General features: G+C 48.7%; 1 protein-coding gene across 1 annotated transcript in view; it reads right to left on the reverse strand.

Annotated features, from left to right (window-relative positions):
* Positions 1-21,794, reverse strand: part of BRINP1 (BMP/retinoic acid inducible neural specific 1) — an 89,708-nt gene extending 67,914 nt beyond the window's left edge. Inside the window, exon 1 of the mRNA XM_039720305.1 lies at positions 21,392-21,794. The gene's annotated coding sequence lies outside the window, so the exon portion shown is untranslated. The remainder of the gene's footprint in view (positions 1-21,391) is intronic.
* Between the last annotated feature and the right edge of the window lie 4,071 nt (positions 21,795-25,865).

A 25,865-nucleotide genomic window follows, 5' to 3' on the forward strand; every position in this document is an offset into this window, starting at 1 on the left:
AGATGGTGAAGGGTCTCAAGGAGAAGCCATAGGAGGAGCTGCTGGGGTTTGTCCAGACTGGGGAAGAGAGGATTCAGAGGAAGTTGTGGCATTCAGGTTCCTCACAAGGGGAAGTGGAAGGGGAGACACTGATCTCTTTTCTCTGTGACCAGTGATGGGATTGGAGAGAACAGCTGGAGCTGGGCCAGGGCGGCTCAGGCTGGAGCTCAGGGCAAGGCTCTTCCCCCAGAGGGTGCTGGCACTGCCCAGGCTCCCCAGGGAATGGGCACGGCCCCGAGGCTGCCAGAGCTCCAGGAGCCTTTGGACAGCGCTGCCAGGGATGCCCAGGGTGGGGTTGCTGGGGGGTCTGGGCAGGAGCTGGACTCTGGTCCATGTGGGTCCCTTCCCACTCAAGACATTCCACAATTCTGTGATTTTGAAGCCAATCCGGCTGAATCCAAGTCTGGAACAGTGGGTGCTGCACAGACAGCAACCAGCAAGGCGGTCCATGCCCCAAAAAGCTCAGAATCCATTTAGGAGAGCAAGGACAGCAGATGGCTGGGGACAGATGGGGGAAGGCAAGGGAACAGTGAGCTAATCCCGCTCAGCGGGCTGTGGAGCAGCGGTGTCAGCACACCAGCAGCCCAACTGTTGGCAAGAGTTTGATAGCTATTGTCACAAATGAGAGTTAAAAATAGGGAGACTGGATAATGAGCTCGCTTTTGTAGATGTTTGTGAGGAACTCCTCTCATTTGTGAAGTGGCAGAGATAGAATGAATATAGATGATAATAATAATAATGATAAATTGCACTTTTCTGAGCTGCTTATTAAAAAAAAATGGCGGGTGTTGAGCAGTGATTTCTATTAAGCACTGCCCTGAACTTGAAATTATTCCTACTATTATTAAAGTATTGTCCTAGTTAGTCCACTTCCCCATAATTTCTTTTTAAGTTACACAAAAATGCAGCTCTATCTTCTGTCTTCCTCTGTATTTATACACCTCATATCAAAGTCCACTAATCTTACAAGTGTTAATAGATTTTTATCCTTGCAGTAGCTTTAGGAGATGGGGAAATGCTGCTTTTTTCCATTCAGCAGGATGGGAATTGAGACACAGGGTAGATTAATGGCTTGTCCCAGATCATTTTATAACTGCTTCAGGAATTCAACCCAAATCTCTTACGTCTCAGCTCAGTGCTACGTCTCCTTGCAGTACCCTTCCTACGCACCTTCATGCTACTATTCCAGAATTAGCTGGGACTTGCCACAGAGCTGCTTAGAATTAGTTTGGATTGCTCATTTCATGTCAGGAAAATGCCAATTCATCAGAGGCAAAACACTTTGTAGAAATTTGTTGATTTAAGGGGGGAAAAAAAAGGCGTTTTGATAAAGTCAGCTTTTCTTTGGAACAGAATGTGTTGAGTGCTCCTTTTGGAAGGGATCGGTTCAAGATTGTGTTTTGTTTTTCATTACATGTTGAGTAACATACATTCAAAATCAAAATCAAGTGTTTTCTTAAGCTGTGTGTTTTGACTGAGCTGAAATAGATTTTGTAATTTATGCACAAGAGGAAATATCCAAATTCATTTAATACTTTTCTTACCATTTGGAAAAACAAACACCTGCAAACCAGACACAATAAACTGAACAAAAATCATACTATTCCCTGCAATTTTTAGTGGAAATTCAGGAAAGAGTAATCTGAATGCTCAGTTTAATAAGGCCTGTGCCAGAGTCCAGAAATCCTAGTTTTTGCTTTCAGAACTACTCCATTCTGGTGCCAGACTTTCTAACATATTCCATTGCAACAATTGGGACCTGTAAGCTGAGAAGATGAAGGAAAAAAAAAGTGATGCCAAAACTCCTCTAGAGAGCAATAATGTAATATCCAATCCAAGAAAGCCAACTCATATCCCACACCTGACAGTCTGTGCAATATTTCTGTTCCAACGTTCATTCCTGGGAAGAGACTTTGTCACCTAAGCTCCACATGGAGTGATCCCACTCCACAGGGCTTGGGAAATTCAAACTACCACTTCTTCTTCCAGTAAAAGAAGCTGAGGTTACCTAATCCTTGCAACTGGTTTATCTTCCCATTTGTCTTGTCCCTCTAAAAGGAGCTTAGCCTTTGGCTGGGTTATTGTGTTCTAAGAGTGGAGGAGCAGAAGGGGTTAAAATCCACAGGCCATTCCTTCTCCTGCTACATCTCCTGCTGCTTGGATAATGCCAGCCTGCCTGCCAGGATGAAAGGCACCACTGGAGCTTCCTCTGGGCACCACATTTCACCACCACTCAGCTGGATGGAGCCAAGAGATGCAGGGGCAGCTGAAGAGGGGAGAGAAAAGGGACTCTGAGCTGTCACTTGCAAACTCCAGCCTTGGGCAGCTCCACCTTCCTTATCCCCCTGAGTGGATGAGGAATTTGCAGTGGCCATAAAACTCTCTGTGCATGTAGTCCCCCTGGTTCCTGCAGCCACTGTCTGACCCCTGCCAGGGCACTCTGGAAGCAGGGTGGCACCTCCCAAGGGTGGCATGGCTCAGGCTTCTGTGGGGGAGCAGAGCTGCAGGTAGGGCCAGGGTGAGCACAGCTGGCCCCTGATATGGGCTCCATATCCTTGCAACTCCCTGGGGGATGACTTAGAGGTGAGTTACACAAATCACAGGTCAAGGCGTGCAGGGCACTGCTCAGAGTCTGGAAACACCCAGGGTCAGCCCTTTCTGCAGCCCTGCCACCACACAGAGGAGAAGTTAGATGCACTGCACTCAATTCAGGCTAGAAAAGTGAGCTAGAATGAGTATTAGCCCCAAATAACAGCATTTCATGGGCAGCTTCTGCAGCAGAAGTCGGAAATCTGGAGTGCAGGAAATCTGGAGTGCAGGCTCTGCCATTGCAGGTTCTCCTGCAAAGTCTATTGAAGTCAATGAGCCTTGGGTTGGATCTCATTGCAAAAAGATAATCAAATACCATATTAACTCTTAATTTGGAACAGCGTATTAAATTAGAAACTCACATTAACCTGGAACTGCATTTATATAATGAGAAGATTTAAAATCTGTGTATCATGAAGGTGGGAGAACTCCTACCCAAAGCTGTTCTCAGCAGCCCTGAATCCCAGAGCCAATCTGCCTGCAGCACTGCATCTCCACCTATTCCCCGAGCCCTAAGCCTGGGATTTCCACTGGGACAGAAGGGTATGTGGAAAATAAAGCCATCTCATCCTTACCAGTATTAATCTGTCAAGCACAGAAGGCTGGTACCAGCCTGACTCCAACCAAAGCCAAGAACTAGAAAATCCCAGCGGATCTTGAGGATCTGCACTGGCATCACAAACACCCTCTCCCATCAGTGCATCAGTCCTGCAACACAGATATGCTAAAAAAAAAAATAAAAACTGGAGGAATTCAGTCCTTTCTAGGATTAAAGGTCAACACCATCCAGGTCTGAGCATCTCAAACATTGCAGCCCTTTGTTACCCACATTTGAGGCCACCTCTAGCTGGGAGTTTTATTTATTTCCTTCTCTGAGAGTGTTCTGCTCTGTGCTTAATCCATCTCCTGACCACCTGGAGCGTTTGAGAGTCTTGGCTGTGATGCTTGTCTGTTTGGATAGACTCTAAGTAGAGCTGGTCAAAAAATTTTGACAGAACAGTTTTTCGCAGGAAAATGCAGTTCCCTCAAAATCGAAATGTTGCATGGGAACGTCAATTTTGACAAACTTTTTTCACATTTAAAGTGTCAAAACAAATCAGTTTGATTTTCTCTCTTCATTTCAGTCATATTGAAATGTTTCATTTTGAGGAAATAAACACATTGTTTTTTGTATTGTTTCAATTAATTTGTTTTGACATTTTTACATATTGTGTATTGTATTGATATATGTTTAGAATGCATTATACATTGCATAAAGCTGTTTATTTTATGTATTATCATACAATGCTAAATATTTCCCACAGCATCTTAGTGCTTCAGCACTAAGGAACAGAAGTTATCAATGATCTCAAATTATTATTGCTTTTAAAATTTTAGGTCATAAGAGCCTTGTGGGATCATGGTTCTCCTTCATACTGAAGTTTATAAAAAAACCACCACATATCAAAAGGCCAGAATTTCCCAAGGAAATTGTCCATTTTCCAAGCAGCTCTGTCAGCTCAATGACAGCAAAGTACAGCTCCTCTCCCTTCTGCACACCAGAAAACCAACTCCTCTACTTGTTAAGGGAAAAAAAAAAAAGAAGAAGAAGAAAAAGAAGAAGAAGAAAAAGATGCAGATTTTCCCAGAGAGAAATTTGTATGCAATGTTTTCATGAGCATCAGGGATTTAAAAGTCTGAATACCATTGACCTCCTGGGACCTCTGTCTTCCAAACCACTTACGTACTTTTAAAAGATGTATTCCACCTCCTTCTTGGAAGTCTACCTGATTTTTTTTTTCTTCTGATTTGAAACCACATTTCTGCTCCCCTGCACGTAGCAGAGGGGAATCACAGAAATTCACAATTTGGGAATTTCTGCTGCCACGTCTGTGCAGATGGTGGGGAAAGTGGGTTGAAAAGAGGGGCAAAGCAAGAGGCAAAAGGGAGGGCGAGGAGCTGAGCCTAAAACAAGGCAACTCCATCCATTCCTCATTGCAGGAAGGAAAATGTCCCCGCGGTCCCCTGAGCAGCCACAGGCTGGGTAAGAGACAGAGGAGGACACAGAGCCCATTTTGAACATGGAGAGAGGCAGGACCCCAGCCAGGCTGTGTGGGATGGGGATGGAGAGAGAGCAGAGCGTGGCCATGCACGACCTCTCTCCTCCCTTTCAGCAGGGTTAAAGGAGTCCCAGTACACACCAAGGGCTGCTCCTTCCCAAGGAAGGCTCAGCACCCTGGGAGAGAGGGATCAGTCCTCACCACCTCTCCCAGGGAGAGCAGTGGGAATAAAAAGAAGCATCCCGAACTTTGGAGATTTATTTACAGTGGAAGAGGAGATTTTCTGCTTTTTCTCTGAGTGGGACATGCCTGGTGTGCCAGGCTTTGTGGTTGGAAATCTGAATTCCCCCATGCAGCTGCTGGGAGTGCACCTCTGAATGCAGATCTGCCTGGAAGTGTCCTCGTGCTCCAGCTGGCCTGTCACTATGGATTACAGCTCTTGGTAATAGTGAGCACTGCTGGAGTCTGAGACTTCCATTAAAAGCTGATGTTTCCACCTCCCCGCCCCACAAATGGCTCCATCCCATCCCAGCTGATGTTTCTGCGCTCATGGCCTCATCTCTGGGGTGGGGAAGAAGCAAAGTGCCTCAATTTGTCTCTGTGTTAGGCAACAGTGGAGCAAGTCAAAGGCAGGAAAGGAGGTTTGAGGATGATCAATTTTGAAAACTGTGGGTAATTTACTCGAAAGTTGACCTTACCCCTTGTCACCAGCACATCTGTAGTATTGGAGCCCCATCCCTCTGACAGCAACAGTCAACTGAGCATGGAGTTACCCCCTGGAAGAGTCCTTGAGGGAAATGCTTCATTAGTCCAAGTTACACTGTGGAGTGTCTTTGGAAAGGAGGAATGCTCCTGCAGGGAGATATTGCCCATCTGTGCCAGACACTGCAAATCACAGCGAGCCCTTCATTGCTGGAGGGTCTGAGGGCTGCTGACAGATCCAAAAGAACTGGCATGGACACTTGACCTTTCCTCAGTGCCAGGAGGAGATCACTGACCAGGAAAAGCAGCACATGCTCAACCAGGCTCTACAAAGGGAGGCAAGAAGGTCTGGAAGAACCGAGAGCTATTTGTAAAACAAACAGTGCAGTTTCAGCACAGCCTGTGCAGTTGGCCGGCGTTGCCATCACTCGTGGGCAGGCCCAGGGGTGACTTCCAGTTTGGCAAGTGCCAGGTGCCATCACAGCTCCTCCTGCTCCAAGGGAGACATTCAGAATGAATGCCTACAAGGCTTCCACGGGAATGCTGAGAGATTCACACCTTTGTGGGCTGGGGGAAGGACAGGACATGCTGAGTGGTACTTTAAAGTTTCCCTGGCATGGTGTCCTGCCAAAGGGAGTGAGCAGTCCCCTCCACCAGCCAGCAAACATTCTCCTGCTAGAACTCCTCACCCTGGATGGATCCTGCATGCCTCTGCAGCTTCCCAAAGTGACTTTGAAAGCAACCCAGAGCGAGCGTCACATTTGTGTCTTCAACAGCCTGACTCCCAGAAAGATCCTGTGCAATCAGCTGGCCAAATCCAAATCTGAAAAACACCTCCATGGCTGGTCATGATTAATTAATTCTGCTTTGACATTCCCCAGGGCACCTAGCAGCTAGTCAGAGCTGCCAGAGAAAGAGATACTGCTGTGGGAAAGGATAAACAGTCTTTCCTCAACTACAGACATTGAATTAGATAATAAATAGCTGGCTAGATACATAATTTTGTATGAGTGTTAAATTAAAAGCAGAACAGGAATACAGCTGGCTTATCCCTGTGAAATCAAAGGTGTTGGGAAGGAGTTTCCAAAGAAAGAAGAGTATTTAGAGTCTGCTGTGCTCATGAAGACATAGCCTGAAGTTATCTATCGTGGCTTATGTGATTGTTTACAATGACAGCTATTCTTGGACATTTTATTCCTGGTATAATATTCTCAGATCAGAGCAGCTCAAGGAAACTTTCCTCTAATGTACACCCTTGTTTTGTCCCTCCTCCTGCAGACTAGACAACATCTTTGTTCCCACAGGACCGACACAGTTTGTCCCCACCACCTGTTGTGGGCTTACCCTGTGCTCCTCAGGCAGCTGCAGCTGCCAGCCCAAAACAGGGGCTCTGCTATGTCCCCCTTGAACACTCGAGTCCCCTAAGCCCACAGGTTCTGCCCAGATTTTCCCGGGGACCACACGGCAGAAGCTGCAGTGACAAACGGGATCCTGCAGGAAGCTGGCAGGGGTGTGGTGACACCCCAGGTTCAGGTGGGGCTCTGTGGCCCAGAGCAGATGGGGACCCCTGCCAGCACAGCCAGCACAGGGAGCACCATCACCCCTGTCTCACTGGATGTGCATCCACAGCTGATGTTCCTCCAGTGCCCCACGTCCCTGTGCACAAACCCAGCCACACAAATCAAGTGCAGGGTGCCCTGGTCTGAGCTCCTGTCACAGCACAGGGCAGGGGTCTGCTGGTTCCCTTGGTTCCCTTACCCATCTCCAGTCCTGGAAGCCTTTGCTTTGGCCCCTGTATCCCAGAGGAGACAAGTCCCACTTTGCAGATATGTTAATGTTCTCCTGAGACATTCAGCTCAGACTCTGCTCCCATTGCAAGGAGGTTTCTGAGCGTGCAGGGGCTTCCTCTGCCTTCCTGCACCTTCATCCAGAGCCTGAAATCAGCTCAGACCATCCTGTTCCTCCTTCTTTGCAGCTTTCCTTCACCCACCTTGCTCCTCCTTTCTCCATCACAGCAGGCACAGCCAAGACACGTTATTAACACTTGCCACTTCGTTAGCAATCTTCTCCAGGAGGAGCAGAGGAGAAAAGAGGAAAGCGTGCAAAAATTGGAGAGTCAGGAAAGTTGGATTAAAGGAAGAGTAGCAAAGACTTGAAGGTGTGAATGAGAAAGTGCAGGAGTAGAAGGAGTATGAGACAAATCTAATGGGTGAGAAAGAGATTTATAATTAATCCTCAGGCTGGTGAGAAAGCAGGGAATGAAGTCAAGACCATACTCTCCTCTATATGGCTCTGCTCCTGATTTACTTTGACTTCAGACAGATCTTTTTATTTTCTCCTTTTATCTCCCATCACTCTGGACCCTTTGAGTATCTGTTATTTGAGGTAGGAATTGTCTTTAACTATGTGCAGCAAAAAGGAAACTGCAATCATAGGCACTAAAGGATGCGAGACATTGTTTTTAACACGTCCTAAAATTAGGCTCAGAAAAGTGCTTGGGGATTGTCTGCCAATGTTTATTAATTCAGACTGAATTCATTACATAGTTACTGTCAAAAAGTGGGATGGGAAAAAATTAAAATAATCAAAGTACATGACTGCATTATTTCTTAATGTAAATGCTTCATGATGAGATTCTATAAAGTGGATCTAGAAGGAAATGTTAAAAAAACCAAAACCGACCAAAAGTGAAATAATACAGTTATGGGGGAAAAAAAAAGTTATTCATTTATAGAAAATTCAAGTTTTGAAATTATTTTCTACTCTCTTTTCCTTTTAGTCTCAAATATAAAATCTTTTTCATTCTTCCCCTGCTACACTAATTATATTTAAATACCTAAAAGTAATTTTTCCCTTCATTTTTTCTTCCAGAACTAAACTGATGGGAAAAAAAAAAAAAAAGAGAAATCATTATTCACCTATTCCTACCAGGAATTTCAATAACTGTCTGTCAGATCTTCATAACAACATGAGGGATCTCAGCAAGGCTGAATTTCTCTGAGTTCCTTAAGCTGGTGACTTTCAGAGTCCTTTGCTGTCTTCTAGGCTAAACCTGCATTCAACAGAGAACCTAAAATGAAATAATTAGATTTACAGCAAAATAGATGAGCAAAGTCCTGTATCAAAAATGAGTGAAAAGTTCCCAGGAAATAATCTGAGAGTGAATTTACTTTTTCCATTAGAAATTGCCATATGCTGCTGGTTTATTTTAAGACAGTGACACCATCCTTTTTCACTCTCTGTTTCTCTGAATTTTTCCTTTTCACTTCTCCTGGTTTTCTTTTTGTTTTTTTCCCCCTTTTAATCACCACAGAACCAAACACAAACAGGCATAAAGTTCCTACAGAATATTGGAACATGTGATGTCCAAGTGCCTGTGACATCAAGCCAAAAAAAAAAAAAAAAGCAGCAGAGCCCCCACCATCCCTGACTCAAACCCCTGAAGAACACTCAGAATGAGACACAGGCACAGCCTGTCCCAGGGATCCTGCTCCTCAGGCAGTGTCTGCACCCATTTTTGTGTCTGCTTTCTCCAGCACAGGACCCTGCTCACAGCAGTCTTGGTCCTGGAGGTATTCAGGGAAGCAGCACCTGCTCAGCTCCCTGTATACAGAACATTTAAAGAAAATTAGGTATGTGTGTAGGAACTGAACATCTAAATATCTCTGGATGTTTCTACATTGCCAAAGATCTCAGCTCCCTGTATTAGTTTGCTCTTGGAGTTTCTCCAGGAGGAGGAAACAAGCTTCCCTTCAGAAGCAACCCAGTTCTGGATATATTTTGCTTTATTAACATCAGTTTTGGGCAATATGAGCAAGCACAAATCCTCCAGTGGTTTATTGTCATCTTCCACAGTCCTGCAGCACTGTCCCAGCAGATGCTGCATGCTTCAACACTCTGCATGTGGGGCATGGAAAATGCACCCTGAGTCTCTGAACACAAAAATACTGCATTATTGAGCTGGGAATGAGTCCTCATATCCCTTCAAGTGCCTTGAATTTAGAACTCACACCTAAAAATAAAATCCAGAGTGTGCCTCAGCTCTCCTGTTGATTTCCTTCTCCCGAGTCCAGGCGTTACTGATGGGGGTCTGGAGACCAGAGCTGTGCAAGGGCAGCAGAGTGTGTTTGTCCCCAGCCCTTCCATCCACCACTGCCACTGCACCCGAGGGAGGGTCGTGCCCCAGCATCAAAGGTGTGTCCCTGTGATGTGACACACGAGGGTTTGGGGACTGCACTTCACTGGTGTCAAGGCTTTACAGAAGAGCTGCCTCAGAGGAGCAGCAGTGAGAAAAAAAAAGTGCAGCCACAGACAAAATCTGTGCCTTCCTGTCTTCAAACTTAACAAAGTAATGAGAAGCACTGCAGGAGGATCCACTGGTAGGAAGGACCCATCAGCCTATTTTGCTCTTCTATTTAATGCAGGCAGCTTTATCATTAATTGCTATTTACTGCAAATGCTGAAGTTGAGGAAAAGATTATTATTAAACAGCAGCCTTGATTCAGCATTCTTAAAGCACAATGCACATGTCTCTGTGTGTGTGTGTGTGCACTTGCAAACTTCATTTTATATACTGTGCATGTAAAATACTCATTTCTGTGTGCAAGGGAGGCAAACAGATGCAATTAGTGTGTTCTTCCCTTATCTGTTCCACTAAAAGGCCAGCTCTGCCAGTGATCTTAGGCAATGAGGAGAGAGATTAATTCAGGCCAGGTTTCTGAAAAAGGAGCCATTTTATTGGGGTGGAGGGAGAGAGAGGCAAACCAATACTGCTTTTGCTCAGCATGGAAATGTAAAGAGTCAGCATAGCTGACTACCAGTCTTTGGGGAATTATATTTCCTGAGGACAGGGGTTGCTGAATTCTTTAAAAAATCCAGATTTTCCCTCATGCCAAACTTGGATCCAACTTCCCTGGGTAGTTCCCATCCACTGAAGCTGAATCCCTTCAGAGCTGCAGCACTGAAGGGATTCAGCTCCTATGCATGGAAACACATGCATTTAAAAAGCTCTTCTGCAAAGCTCCCAGCCTAAGTGACCTGCTCAAGGTCATATATAACATGTCAGTGACAGCACCATGATTGAACTATCTCACTACAGCGCTGCTTTATTCACACAGTGCTGCTGCATCCCAAAGCAGCCACTGCTGACTTCCTCTCCTTATCTCATCCTCCTTAGAGACACATCTGTCCTGTGCTCCGTAAACCATAATATACCTGTAGTCTTTTATTCACTATCTGTCACTGGGCAGTTTTATTACAGATCCCTGAATTATCCAGCCTAGACTACAATCTACTTATTCCTGTCAGCCCTTCTCGCTTCCGACCCTCACCTCACCTTTCAGCCTTGTCAGTGTTTTAAGGCTTTCAGGTACTTGAAATGCAGGGACAATTCTGGTTCTCAGGGGAAATCCAGCAGAATTGCACCGAGGCCAGCTTGCTGGTCTCCCTCTCTTTCCTAAATGCAGATGGTTGGAAATCAGAAGCTTGCACTGGTTTCTGCAGTCTCATTTGAACCAATCCTTCAAGAATACTAACAGCTGCCATTTTAGACCTCTGATCCCCATTCTTGCTATCCATAAAATTTTATTCCCCTCCTTTCTCTGCTCGTTTCATCAGAAATCAATCTTCCAATAATGCAGGTAAATTGCAGTCCTACCTTACAGCTATTTTATTTTTTTTTTACATGCATGCATCTTTCAGGTGAATTTTGCAGAACAAAAACTCCCTCATCCATCCTTCCCAGCCCAGGCCACGAGCACAATAATCATCACACTTCCACAACATCTCACTGACAGATTTGCACCTGCCACTCATATCTCTCTCTCTTTTTTACCATCCAGGAAACAAAGGACTTGTTCCTCTCGATGTGGCAATTTGTCTGAGCATTCACACCTGTCCCACCAGCAAACTTTGTGTTCCCAGCACCAGCTCCTCCCTCCCTACTGCCAGTCACACACCTGTCAGAACTTTATCTCGTCTATTGATGTGTTTTCCTCACAGCCACCAGCTGCCCATCCTTCCCACCTTTCTGAAGGGAGCACTGTTTTATTATCTAACCATGGGAGAACAGTTTCTTCCCTGCTCACCCAGAGATGCTCGTGGCACTGCAGAAGTGGCCGTCAGCGTCATCTGCTGAAGCTGAACTTCCCTGTCTGTACTCAACAGCCTTGTTTCTCTTCATCCAACCTCTATCTCCAGCAACAGGAACAGAATGGCTGATGGGAGAGGAAACTTATGGAGAAAGGCACATTTCTCCTCCCTCCCAGCAGCATGGTGGTGATTGAGCAGGACTGTGCCCAACACATGGAAGACAGAGGGAGTCACCCTGGGACCCTCAGGAGGATGGGACTTTGCAGAAAATATGGGGAGAGGACACAGCTCCATAGATGATTTCTGCCCACCCTGTCACTCCTACCAAGGTGCTTTAGTTAAGTCTCAGGATTTCATGCACCCACTTGTTTCTGTCACAGACTCCCTTCATCAGCTTGGGCAGACTATTTATGACATCTTACAAACACCTTGGAGGCTGATTTTCCAAATGTTCCCCATATCCCATGGCAGTATTTAAGGTCCTGCTTTCTATAATGTCCTGCTACCTTTTGCCACCAACTACATTCAAAATCTGTCAAGGAAAGAGTGCAAACTGAAATGCTTCTACTGACAGGATTTGAATTGTTCTCCAAGCCTTGTGCTGCATTTCCTCTGGTACTGAGCAGAGGTGACAGCATTCCCTGTTTCTTCTCCTCTGTCCAGGAAGCAGGCTCTTGGGAACAGGGAGCTTGTATCCCTACAGAGCCTGATGCTGGGAGACTCCAGGCTCATCCCAGCTTTGAGCCATCCTGCAGATGCTGCTGCTGATAGAGGAAACTGAGCTGTGCAGCCAAGGGTCACTGCTGCTGACTGTAACCACCCGTTTCATGTCCCACTTCAATATCTATTCTAATCACTGAAATTACTTTTGTGGGAGTTGACACAGAAGAAGAGATTGCTGGATTGATATTCTGTCTGGCATTGATGAAAACCTTTTTATAATACCTTAATCCAGCACCCACAGAAGCAATTTGCTAATCTCTTGCTGACTTAGCTTCCAGCGGGATCGACCATAGGCAGTCACATTACCTGGCCAACCATACGATGTTCTTTTTATGCAGAGAGAAAATGTCCTGCCTGACCCCAGAAGATGGTCATCCTTTGCTTTGAAGCCTGAGACCTGATTACCATTGTCCCAGATTGCAGGGCTGCAAATGCTATTAATTGCTACAAAGTTATGTAGCCTTTTACACTTCAAATCCATCCGGACTTTCATCTCAGCGACATCCTGCAGCAGGGAATTGTGCGCCTTCACTATACACTGAAGAAAGGACTATTTCCTTTTAATTTGCTTTAAAAGTTGTGCCCTTTAATTTTGATGTGTCCCCTTGTTCTTCTATCATCAAAGTGTTAAAATACTTCTGATCACGTTTCATTTTAACCTTCATTTACCTTTGTACTGGAACCCGAATGTCCCTCCTCACTCCCAGCTTTCCCAGACTACATGAACTATAATTTCCAGGCTTCCCTTATTTAACTTGTTAATATTTGTAAAGCAATTTAAAATGTATTAATATGGTTCAATTATAATATCACTTCTATTTTCCATCCTTCCTTTTAATGTCTCAAGTGTCCATCTAATTTGCCATCAATCTCCATTGATTCTCCCTCTGATGATATGTTAGTCTTTATAATATCCTGGGGAATATTTCTTCTGCCTTCCTGACCACATTTTGGAACAAAGAAGCTGCATACTGATGAACCATAAACATGATTCACTCTGCACTCGGTGTGTGTATGGATTTGCTGTTGCTTAGGCTTTGGTCTTGGAAATCAGTTTCATTATGTCCATGAGGCTGTAATTAAAATTTGTCTGTGTGATTCCAGTTGCAGGATCGGGCTCTTTGTGGTTCTGATTGCTCTGGGTCGGTGGCAATTGAGCCCAGGTATGAAAAAAGTCTGTGTTTGATAAACTTTGAGCAATATCTGAGAACTCAGTGACAGATCCTGCAGCAGCAAGGCCTTTGAGACAAGAGGAATGATTTTGACATCTATCCAGTCACAAAGAGGGGAGAAAATTGAGATATGGTTATTCACCCCTCCTCTTGGTGACAGATCCTGCAGCAGTAAGGCCTTTGAGAAAGAGGAGTGATTTTGACATCTATCCAGTCGCAAAGAGAGGAGAAAATTGAGATATGGTTATTCACCCCTCCTCTTTCCCACAGAAAGCTGGGAGACACCCAGAGAAATTATGTGGTACTAGATCTAAACCCCCTCCCAAAAATACTTCTACAGATAACTCGTAACTTACTCCATTACTGCAGAATGTTATAAAAACACAAGGCATGAAAGGAATCAATAAAGAAATAGTCACACACAGGATATTCCATCTGGCACTGCAGATGACAGTCCTCAGACAATCACTGACTTTGCACGTCCCCACACAGCTGAAAGGTCATCCCAGGAGTGGCAGTGCTCATCCATGTCTTTCTGATCCCTTTAGTGTCCTACTGTTGTGGTTAGAACGCTTCTCAGTTTTTTCCAGTCTTAACAAGGCCCAATCCAGCTTCATCAGCAAAATAGATCCCTCCTTCATCCCTCATCCTCCAGCAAATTCCCTGAGCAACACTTCCAACTCCAATCAGTCTTTTCACCTTAACTCTTCCCCCAAAAAACAAAAAGGATTGATGCACATGTATCTCTAATTGTACAAAAGGGTTTTATCTAAATATTTCAAAACTCAAATTTCCACTTTTTGGTTACTTTAGGTAAATATTGTGGGAAAATCCTAACTGGTCTCTTTTCCCTGGTTGACCAGATTTATCTATTCACTGCCTAAAACATGGTCCATCATTCTAAAATACTTTACAGTTCTCTTTTAGGAGAGTGGAAATGGCAGATAAATACATTATCAGCATTCTCCAGCATAAAACAGCAAAGCCTGGAGTTGTTTTGCAGAAGCAACTCCGAATTTGGACGACATGACAATAAGCAATTCTAGAAATAGCTGCTCGTCTTAAGGCTATGTTATAGGGATCCTTGTTGCTGCTTTCTTCTCTCTGTTCACAATTTTAGCACAAACACTGCGCTGTCTTTGTTAGTTCTTCCCTTTGACTTTCCCAGTATTTCTTAGGCATTCTTCGGTCTCAGCTTGTACCTCCTGAGCTCTCGCTGCTCCCTCAAAACACGCCTTTGATTTTGACTGCAAGCCTCGCTCAGCACAGGGCAGTGTGGGAAATGGCTGCAATAACATTCCTGTTCCAGGCAGGAAGGTGGTCTGAGCCAGGAGGGACCCAGAGCCACATATGTACCCCAGCATATGTCTGAGGGCTCTGCTTACCCGCTCACCATCTGTACCTGCCTGAAGAGCAGCCACGCGCCAAGCGCAGCCCGGCTGCTCCAGCACCCGCGTCCTGCCTTGCTGGTGTCTGTTCCACTGATCCCAGAAGTCCAGCTAAGGATTCACACCTGCTCATTCTGCTCCTCCTGCCTGCTCTGAATCCCCAGCCTCCTCCCTGGGGTCACAGCTCATTTCTGTTCATTCTTCCCTGGTTAGTTTGAGTTGCTTTGTAATTTTTCACAAATTTCTTTTATTTATTTTTCTGGTCCCTCAGCTTCACCTGGAATGTGCTGCCTGCACGAAGTGATGGTTTTAAAGCTCACCCTACTTGTCTTCCACCTACTTAGCAAGTCAGCATCTCAGCTGCGAGGATAAATTACCACAGAGGTCTCCAGTGTTAGTAATGCATCTGACAGCCACACACACAGCTAGGGCAGGGCAAAGAAATGGCTAAATGGGATCGGTTGTGCCAACTCAGGACTTCTGGCCAAAACTGCATCCAAAACCACGATGGACACAGTGGAGTCCAGAGCACAGGCCTGGTTCTAAATCACACTCTAAATCAAAGCCTAAGAAAGAGATCCTCACTCGCCACAGAGCCAGTTAACAGCCCTGGCTTCGACAGGCTGCAGTGATTTACAGCAAGAGGCTGTGAGCTTTCACAGGAACTTGCTGTACAACATATTTCAGCTGTAATATGCAAAGGTATTAAAGTCCAGGCTGTTAGAAGAGCTGTCGTAGGCTTCAGGATGTATCTTCTCTAAATATGAGTAAAGGATGTACTTCCTATCAGGATAGAAATGAGACAGGTCCCAGGCATGAAAAGACTACAGGATCCAGAGCTACTCTACTGGAAACTGGGAGCATGGAGAATGGATGGGAAGGAGAGCTCCCTCTACTCCTATATTCTCTTTTGATATCCAACCAAAATTCAAAATTGTTGGGGTTTTGTTGGTTTTATGGAGCTTCTCTTATATGTGAGAACCTCTCATAGTTTGGTTTGCAAGCTTGGTGTGTCAGCTGTGAGCTGACTTTGCTGTAATTCATGACTGTCTGGGAGGGAAGATGTCTCTGTGATGGAAATACTCCACCATACAATGCCCACTGCTAACACACACACACACACATACACACACAGAGGGAATTGTTTTAGGGCTGCAAAGCTCTGCTGGTGCTTCTGGCATGTCAGTTTCTACCTCTGCCCAGCATTTCCATCAGTGAACAACAGCATGTGTCTGGCAAAGGCAATTCACTCCATCCTCCTCTGCAGGTGACCCTCTCTAGATTATTCACTCCTCTATGACTTGTTCCTATTGCCACTGGAAGAGGTGATCCATCAGCAGTGCAACTGGTTGTTTTTCGGGAACAGGAGCCAGGAATCACATGTGTGAGAGTTCAAGCACTGGGGAATGCTATGCCAACACTCAGAAACATGCCACCACCACGGGTGCCACCGTGGGTCCCACTCAGGCAGCCCTGCAGCTGGCAGAGCAGCAGCTCTGTGCAGAGCTGAGCTCTGCCAGCTGCGCCGTGCAGGCAACAATAAAATGGATGTAGAACACATGACTTCAGAAGAACAAATAGCAAAAACAAATAAGCATCTTTCTCCTGTGAAGCTGCTTGCAGGTCCTGCCTCAAGGCTGCAGGAAAACAACTCCCCAAGCAGGGGGCTGTAAATGCTGTGTTAAACTCCCCAGCCCAGGCTCAGGGGAATCCTGTGCCTGACTCTTGTTTTCTTTCCAAAATTACATGTTCATATACCCAGTTTATGCCACCTTCACATGGGATGTGATCCAGCATTCCTGAAATAAACTTAAGTCGTTCAATAGCCCTCAGTTCACTCTAAATCAGCTGCTCCTCTGATTTCTGCTCTTTCTCCCGTTCCTCCCTCCCACTAGTCAGGACTTTTCCTTCCCTGGCACTGCATAGTTTAGCTCATCAAGCCAGCAACAGCTGTCCTGTGCCTATTCCAAACCCTGGGAATGTCACCTCATTTGTCTGGTCCATCTCTGCCCATCCTCTCTCCAGACAAAAGTACCTGGTAGGTATATCCACTTTGCTTCCCCAGGTCTCTCTCCTTGAAAACATTTCCCTTTTCCACACCACCTGCAGCCACAAGCCCTCTGCAGCCCTGGCCAGACGTGCTCCAGGCCCAGCACATCAGCTGGCCATGGCCATGCAGAGGCACAGCAGGCAGGGGAAAACCTTCCCTGGCATCCAAGAACACTCTGGAGCACACACATTGCCGGGAGGAGATATTTTAGCCTGACTCAGCTCAGCACCATTCCCTAACTTGGCATCCTGCTCTGGCAGCCATCTTCCAGGGGAGAGGGAGAACAGCAGGACCAGTCCCCAGTCCATGGATCTGTTCAGAGGCCAGATCTGATCTGTGTGTGTGTGGATATTCTCCCTTTCTGAAAAGCTGCTCTATGTGGCCTGAAAGGAAATGGGCCAAGGTCCTTACAGTTGTTAAAAATCTCATGATACTTTTGCAAGCAGGATGGTGTAAATCAAACAACTGGGCACAAGCTTCCTCGGTCTGGGTAATTTATATTCTGCTTCACTAAGTTCATCTCTGCACTTCCAATGCATGAAGTGATTTTTCACTTCCCCTGTAGTATTTGCTGGCACGGAAAAGCTGCTGGGCTCTGTCCCAGAAGTAGCTGCATTTCATCACCGGGTGAACGATCCCTGCTCGCACCGGGCCGGCTCCCCGCAGGCTCTGCTCGCCCGCGGCTCCGTAGCGGGAGGACGCGGCCCGCACCCGTCCAGCCGCCCCTGGGCTCCAGGAGCAGAGCCCCGCCGGCCCCTCCGCCTCATCCCCGCTGGGAACGGGCCGGGGGATGCGGGCAGGGATACAGGCAGGGCTGAGGGCTGGGATGCGGGAAGCGATGTGAGAAGGATACCGGCAGGATGCGGGAAGGGATGCGGGCAGGGATGCGGGCAGGGATGCGGAAGAAGATCTGCCGGGGATATGCCGGGGAATGCAGGCAGGGGTGAGGACAGGAATTCGGGCAGGGGTGCGGGCAGGGGATGCTGCCGGGGAATGTGGGCAGGGATGGTGCTGGCAGGGCTGAGGGCGGGCAGAGCTGATGATGCGGGTAGGGCTGGATGGTGCTGCGGGCAGGGCTGGATGGTGCTGCGGGCACGGATGATGCGGGCACGGATGATGCGGGCACGGATGATGCGGGCAGGGCTGGATGGTGCTGCGGGCACGGATGATGCGGGCACGGATGATGCGGGCACGGATGATGCGGGCAGGGCTGGATGGTGCTGCGGGCACGGATGATGCGGGCACGGAGGATGCGGGCACGGATGATGCGGGCAGGGCTGGATGGTGCTGCGGGCACGGATGGTGCGGGCACGGATGGTGCGGGCAGGGCTGGATGGTGCTGCGGGCACGGATGATGCGGGCACGGATGGTGCGGGCACGGATGATGCGGGCACGGATGGTGCGGGCACGGATGGTGCGGGCAGGGGTGCGGGCGGGCCCCGCTCCGCTCCGCGCCCGGCGCTGCGTGGAGCCACAGCGCCCCCTCCTGGGGCCCGGCGGCACCGCCCGCCAGCCGCGCTGGCGCAGCCGGGCTGAACGGGGCTGAGCCGGGCCGAGCCGGGCTGAACGGGGCTGAGCTGGGCAGAACGGGGCTGAGCCGGGCTGAACGGGGCTGAGCCGGGCTGAACGGGGCTGAACGGGGCTGAGCCGGGCTGAATGGGGCTGAGCCGGGCTGAACGGGGCTGAACGGGGCTGAACGGGGCTGAGCCGGGCTGAATGGGGCTGAACTGGGTGAACGGGGCTGAACCACGCTGAACGGGACTGAACCAGGCTGAATGGGACTGAACCGGCCTGAACGGGGCTGAGCCGGCCTGAGCGGGGCTAAACCGGGCTGAGCGGGGTTAAGCTGGGCTGAACGGGGCTGAACCGGGCTGAGTAGGGCTGAGCCGGAGTGAGCAGGGCCGAGCTGGGCTGACCCGGGCTGAACGGGGCTGCGCGGGGCTGAGCGGGGCTGAGTGGGGTGTGTTCCCTTTTTTGGGGGGGTCCCTCCCTGATTTCCCACCCCCAAACGCTGTGTCTCACAGTGCTCAAGGGTTCTTCACCCTCATTTATGTTCTTCAGCGATTTTTCCCAGCCCTCCCCGATCAATTTTTTCCTGCTTTCTCGACATCTCTGCATCAGCTGTAAATACCAAGTCCTGGGTAAAGACTAGAAATCCCCATCCCTCCTGGAGGTGGGCAGGGAGCTGGGTGCAGATCCCTGGTTCTGGAGTCAGCTCCTGCCATGCTCTCCCGAGCAATGCACCTGGAGAAGGTGGTGGGGCTCCTGCCTGCACAAAGATGGGAGGATTTGGCTTTGAACTATTTCTGTCACACACACAACAATGACTATTGTCTGCTGGCAGATCCATTCCCACGGAGTGTTTAGCATCCGCCTTACACATACTTCCAACGTAGTAAACAGTGGTGGTTAGGAGGGAACAGAGATAAATCTCATGCCATTTGTTTTGGGACACATTTTACCTAAAACAAGCTAATTCACCGTATATTCCTTCTCTCCAAAGTTTTAACACAGACTTTGGCCATCCTCATTATATTCCCGCTCTTGGAGGCTTGTGTCCTCACTAGGCCCTATGGAAAGAGGGGAAGAGGAGGAAGGTCAGAGGGGGATGTTAAACACCTCTAACACCAGTGACATCATCTCCCCTGTGCCCGCTCTGTCGTTTCTGATCAAAGGGGCATGCAAAGGGAGTATCTGTCCCCTGAGGATGGGAGGGTTTTTCTCTGAACCAGGGTAAGACTGAAGTGGAGCCTTGCATTGTGTGTTTTAGCCATAGGTGTATGTGTGGCTCTGCTCACACACATTTAAAAGCTATGTAACTCCAGCAGAGCTCTGCCCATACTCTCAGACTCCAGCTCTTGATCAGAGAAGGCACGATGAGTATGGAAATGCCACCGCTCCCCCAGCCATTTCCCTGCTTCCCTGTCTGCTGCTCGTCTGCCTTTCCAGTAGTGAAATCATTCCCGAGTCCTGGGAATCTGCAAAGAGCCATAAAACAAACGCAGACACACCAAATGTAGAGGGTTTTCTGCTGAGTTGCAAAGGGCTTTGGAGTCAGACAAACCCCAAATCAATGCTTGGAGCCAACTACAAGAGAGAAAGCTACACTGGAGGAACAAACCACCTACAGCGAGCCCTGCAAAGAAGACAGCATGTGTGTGCTCATGTGAACTTCTGAAGGTTTGATTTACATAATAAGAATATCAATGCAGCTATTTCTGCCCGTTCAGGGTGTGTGGATCCCACCTGTGTGGCTGAGCGTGCTGGAGCTGCGGGGCCGCAGAGCTTGGAGAGGGGTTTGCCTCCACGGCAGAGCGAGCCCGAGGTGCTGTGTCTGAGCCTGGGGTGGGCTGTGAGCTCCACAGCATGTGCTGGCTGTGCTTGGCGTGTACATGCTCCAGGGAGACCACGGTGGCTTGTCTGGGGTGTGTGGGAGGGAGATAGTCCAGGGCTGTCTGTCTGCTACTCGCAAGCAGAGCAGATCGATATTTTTCCTTTATAAGGAATTTTTTTTTTCAGAAGCCTTTCATGTTCCTTACACCAAAGCCAAATCTCCTCTCTACTCGCTCCCTCCTCCTCTCACTGTCTCCCAAATACTTCTCTACAACTCCTGGGAAAGCAGATTTACTGCCATGAACACATTATTATTATGCAGCCAGATGAGCAGCCAGAGTAAAGCATGAAGGACCCTTCTGTCCTGACTAGTGCAGATGTCAATCACACGGCTAAATTCAAACACCAATTCTGCCAGCATTTCATCTGCTGCTGGGTTCCCTCCATGAAGAGGAGACTGCATCCAAGAAGTGACACCTCCTCCCCTTCCCCACTCTCTCGTACCAGCACGGGGGAACTCTCCAAAGCCAAAACGCACATACCTATAGCCCCCCTCCTCTCTCCAGGTGGTCTCTGGGGCTTTAGACCCAGCCTGTGCTGGACCCCGGGGATGATGCAATGGCATGGAGATGCCCTCCGTCCCGCCATTCCACAAGGACTGGGAAAAGGCAAAGTTATGCTCCACACCATCCTCACAAGCAGCACCGAACGGGGAAATGAATGTGGGGAAAACCCATCTCCAGCACCGTGGGGTGCAGCTCCCCGCCATGCCTACCCTCCCCCGGCTCTGCCGCTGTCTCCCATCCCCGCTGGAAGTAGAGGCAATCAGCCCAGTGTGGGATTCGAGGCGACAGACTTTCCTTTTCCTCCGCGATTTGCTTGTCACTTGCGAAAGCGGAGCAGCGGATTAAGTGGAGATGACACCATCTCCTTGGGGACGGTCCCCCCCTGCTCCGGGATGTATCGATACTCCGGAATACAGATGGATCCCGGCTGCCTCCCACCCCCACCGCCACCCCGCCTCGCCGCCAGCCCAGCCGCGCCGGGGCTGAACCCCAATTCCCGGCCATCCTCCGGGGGGTAAAAAGCAGCGCTCCATCCTTCCCGGTGCGCGAATGTCGGCCCCTCGCTCAGCACCACGGAGCCGCGGGACCCGGCCATGCATCCCCCCTGCTCTGCCCGGGGCTGTTACACAACGCGGGCAGGACGGGGGAGCCGGCCCCGGGCAGGGGCAGCGCCGCAGCCGCAGCGCAGCGCTCGCCTTACCTGATGCTAATGTCCCTCTGTGGCGGAGATCGGCTCGCCCGTGGGTTTTATTCGGCTCGGTAGGAACTTGTGGGAGAGCTTCTCTGTCCAGCTCGCATACTGGGTGCGGGGCTGATGCTGCAGGCGTGAAAATCCTGGGGCTCTAGCAGTCCTTTTCATGCTCAGACAGAAAATCCCCTTCCTTGATCCAGATCGCGGGCATTAAGGGCAGAGGCAAGGGAAAAAAAAATTCCGCTTCTCCCTTTCTTCCTTTTCTTTTTTCTTGCTTTTTTCCCCCCTTCCTGTGCCCCCCCTCTCTTCTGCTGCTCAGTTCGTAGCCATCGGGGGAAAGAGCAGAGGCAGCAGGGAGAATGGAGAGGGGGTTAGAAATAAAAATGAAAAGAGCTCCAGGAGGGAAGCGAGAGGCTGGGCTTGCCACTGGGGGAGGGGCTTGGAGCGGGCTAGAGAGGATGAATGGGGAAGAGGAAAGCAAGGCGGAGCCCCAGCTTGGCCATTTTATTCTAAGAAGTGTTTTGTACATAATTAGAGAAGGGGAGGGGCCGGGGGCAAAAAGGAGGGACTTAAGCTCCGGCCAGACGGAGCCTGGGCCGTGGGAAGGGAGGGTGAGACCGGGAAGGGCCGCGGGATGGAGCTGCGGGAGGGGTCCAAACTTGTCCGCCCGGGGGGATCCGAGGGGTTTTGGGCGGGGAGGCTGCAGCGGGGCCGGCTGCCATTCCAGGAAGACCCCATCTATTTAATTTTGGGGTTTTTTTCTACCCCCACGCCTTCAGTTTTGTCCTCCCGGACCCGGAGTGCTCCGGCTGGCGGGAGAGCAGGATGGGAGAGCTCCCGGCCGCGCTGCGGGGATCCCGGCTCTCCTGGGGGAGCTGGGCCGGGCCGAGCCGCTCCCCATCCCCGCCGGGCGGGCGCGGTTCAGCACCGCGGACAGCGCCGGACGGGCCGGGGAGCGGAGCTGAGCCGAGCCGGGCCGGAGCCGGGCTGGGCCGAGCCGAGCCAGGCCGAACCGAGCCGGGCCGGGCCGAGCCAGGCCAGGAGAGAGGAGCCGAGCCGGGCCGGGCCAAGCCGAGACCAGCCGAGCCGGGCCGAGCTGAGCGGAGTCGAGATGAGCTGGGCCGTGCTAAGACAGGCTGAGCCGGGCCGAGCTGAGCCGGGATGAGCTGAGCTGAGCCGGGATGAGCTGGGCCACGCCAAGCCGAGCTGAGCCGTGCTGAGCTGAGGCGAGCAGGACCGAGCTGAACTAACTCAGATGCAGCCGGCTGTGCCCCCCAGCTGGAAGTCCCACCCCTGGGCTTGGGGATGGCTTGGGATGAAGAATGGAGATGGGGTTGATTCAAGGGCATGACCCACCCAGATAAACCTCAGCAGGCCAGCAAAGCAGCCCAGGGTAGAGGCAGAGCTTGACAACGCTGTGATGTGAGGCTGCCAGATAGGGACCGCGAGGTTTCCAGACACTACCCCTAGGCAGTGGTGGGGCTGGGCTGGGCTGTACTGTGTGATGCTGACAGCAGGGAAAAAATCAGCCACCCCATGCAGGGTATGTGGGGCAAGGAGGGCAATGGGAGATGCCCTCCTTCCTGCAAGAACAAGCCCTCTTCTGGCCTGCAAGGACACTCTGTCCTTCTCTCACCCATCCCCTGTGGCTACAGAGCATTGTCTTAAGCTAAATCTTCAGCAAATCTTTCCTAAACAGATTTAGAAGCTGTTTTGTTAACTCCATGCTGCTCTGACAGGGGTAAAGCTCAGCTTATGTCAATGGCAGGGTACCCAAATCTCCCAATCAACCAAAACCTCCCGAGCTGTGCCTTTTTCCAAGGGACTGCTCAGCCACAAAGCACACTTCCTAGTGAGCCACCTTGGATTCTGTCACACTGGCTCAAAAAGACTGAAATGATTCTCACAGATTCCCCTGGTGCAAGGCCGCAGAGGAGACTCCACAGCAGGGAAAATTCAGGAACTGGGTCTTACACAGAGCATATAAACAAGGTCAAAGCCCTTGTTTAAACAAATAAATGGCACTTGGGGTTATCATCAGTGTGTTTTTTCACTGATGCTCTTGGCATTTACCAGAGGTAGAAGGGGAAGCCTTGTGTCTTGCATGAGGTTGTTTGAAATTAAAACAAAGGCTCCATGAACCTGCAGTGCAGCCACATGGGATTTGCCAACTCAACCCATGCAGCAGTTCTGGGTGTCTTTCCTCACTACACCTGAGAAGGTTTCTGTGATTTGGTCTAGCAGGGTTTGGCACCACCCAGAATGATATTTCATATTCCTGTGAAGAGGGAGAGAGAGACAACAAGTGAGATGATTCTCTTCAGGCACCCAAAGGTCTCACAGACCTATGGAACATTTCATCACCTAAGGGCTGCAGCTGTGTCAGGGGAGGGGTAGGTTGGATATCACAGAAGGGTTCTTGTCCCAGAGGGTTCTGGGCACTGCCCAGGCTCCCCAGGGAATGGGCACAGCCCCAAGGCTGCCAGAGCTGAAGGAGTGCTTGGACAACACTCACAACGACAGGGTGGGATTGTTGGGGTGCCTGTGCAGGGTCAGGAGCTTGGTGGGTTCCTTCCAACTCTGGGTATTCCATGATTCTCCAATTCTGTGATAAAAACTCTCCATGAAGCAACACTTCTATCCAGAAAGTCTAAGTCAACCAACTCCTGGGGCAGATGTCCTTCCCAGAAATAAGATTGTCTATCAATATAATAAAAATATAAGTAGAGGAAAACATAAAACAATGTAAAAAGAGTAGTTTTGTTTATGCTTTTCCCATCCAGAATGTTTTCCCCGTCTCCCCCCCTCCAGTCACACAAACACTGCTCCTGCCTTGTTCCCAAAGCTGTGACTGTCTCTGTATCGAAAGCGGATTATTTGGTGCATTGAGTATTCAACATGTTCTCTTACAGTATTGTTGTGTTCAATGAGCTTTGCTCATCTGAATGGACACTCACTGCATAGTCCACTGGTTTAATTTGCTGCTTTGGAAACCTAAGCAGGTTACAGCATATTTGGCTATGTGTCTGCTCTTATGTGTCAAAGATAAGGTTTCTGGATGCCATTTTTAAAAACAAAATTATTTCACTTCAGTAGCTTTCTCTTTTCAGTGGTCTCCTTTTTAGTCTTGAGTATTTCAACTCACCTTCTCCCTACAATGAACAAAGCCTCGATCTTCACCCAAATCAGCAAAGCTCCATTGAACAAGGATTTCTATTTCTTCTTCCAGCAAGGAATTTTTTTTTTTGAGCTTTTAACAATTTTAGCACATCCAATCCTCACTTTTTTTCACTCTTCTTTCCACAGATGTCTTAAAAGCAATGTTTGGACTTCTTTGAAGTATAATATTGTTCCCATGATGAAAATAGAAACCAGTCCATCAGGGGAGGATGTGAAGAAGAACAGAAATTCACAACACATGGGGTGAAAAGAGAGAGTCTCCAATTTGCATGCACTGGGCAAACAAAAAAATTATGGTAGTGATGAGGATGGGGTAACAGTTATTTGGACTCCTTATTAGAAGTTCAGGAAGAAATCACATGGAACTGAGAGACCTAGAAAGCAGAGAAGTGTCCATGTTGATCACTTAACAGCTGCCACAATGATGGACAAAGATGTTTTCATGGTGTGCTCCAGGTGTGCTGTGGGTGTGGGTTGACCCCAGTGTTCAGCTCAACACAGCACAGTCATCCCCTCACTGCACTCCAGGGGCCTGGGGGAAGAGGAAAGGGCAAATAAAAGCAAGAAAACTTGATGATCAAGACAAAAAAAAAATTTCTAAATTTAAGCAGTAGGAGATGATTAAAAGAAAACAAAAGAAATGAGACAAAGGCAACCACTTACCATGTCCCACAGGTAGACCAATACCCAGCTGCATCTCAAACAAAAGATGACTAATCTAACTAAAATCCTCTTTTCCCCCTTTTTGTTGCTGAACAAGATGTTCATTATTGAAATGATCAGTGTGTTAACAAAAACATTTTGGTCACAGACCTACAACAGGATCCTTTGAGCTGCTATGGGGGAAGTTCACTCTACCCCAAACAGGCCAGCCCAAAGTGCCATTATTATCTCTTGCAAAAAGAGCTGTATGTGCCAGCTGCACACAGTAAATTCTTCATTTCTGTTTGTGATTCTACAGCAAAGCTCACTCCAGAGTCCCATGAGCTGGTGAAGATATTCAGACTCTACTCTGTGTTCTTCTCATGCTACAGGCAAACTTTTCTTTCCCACATATCCTGTTGTGTTGCCCTCCTTGAGGATGCACAATGTATTCTTGTCAAGGTTTCACAGACTTCATTGTTTATTACAGGCTAAAAATGGATTAAACTTGCTTTGTGAGCATTGTATTGATATTCTGGTGCTCTCCCAGTCTCTTGTGAAATATGTTTCCTCTTTTTCCTCTGCAAACAATATCACAGCAAGCAGTGATCTTACCCAGACTGTGCTTTGTGCTGGCTGCAGAGATATCCTGTGCACCAAC

The sequence above is a fragment of the Passer montanus genome, unplaced genomic scaffold, assembly GCF_014805655.1.
Source record: "Passer montanus isolate IOZ18808 unplaced genomic scaffold, ASM1480565v1 scaffold43, whole genome shotgun sequence".
Classification (NCBI taxonomy): Eukaryota; Metazoa; Chordata; class Aves; order Passeriformes; family Passeridae; genus Passer; species Passer montanus.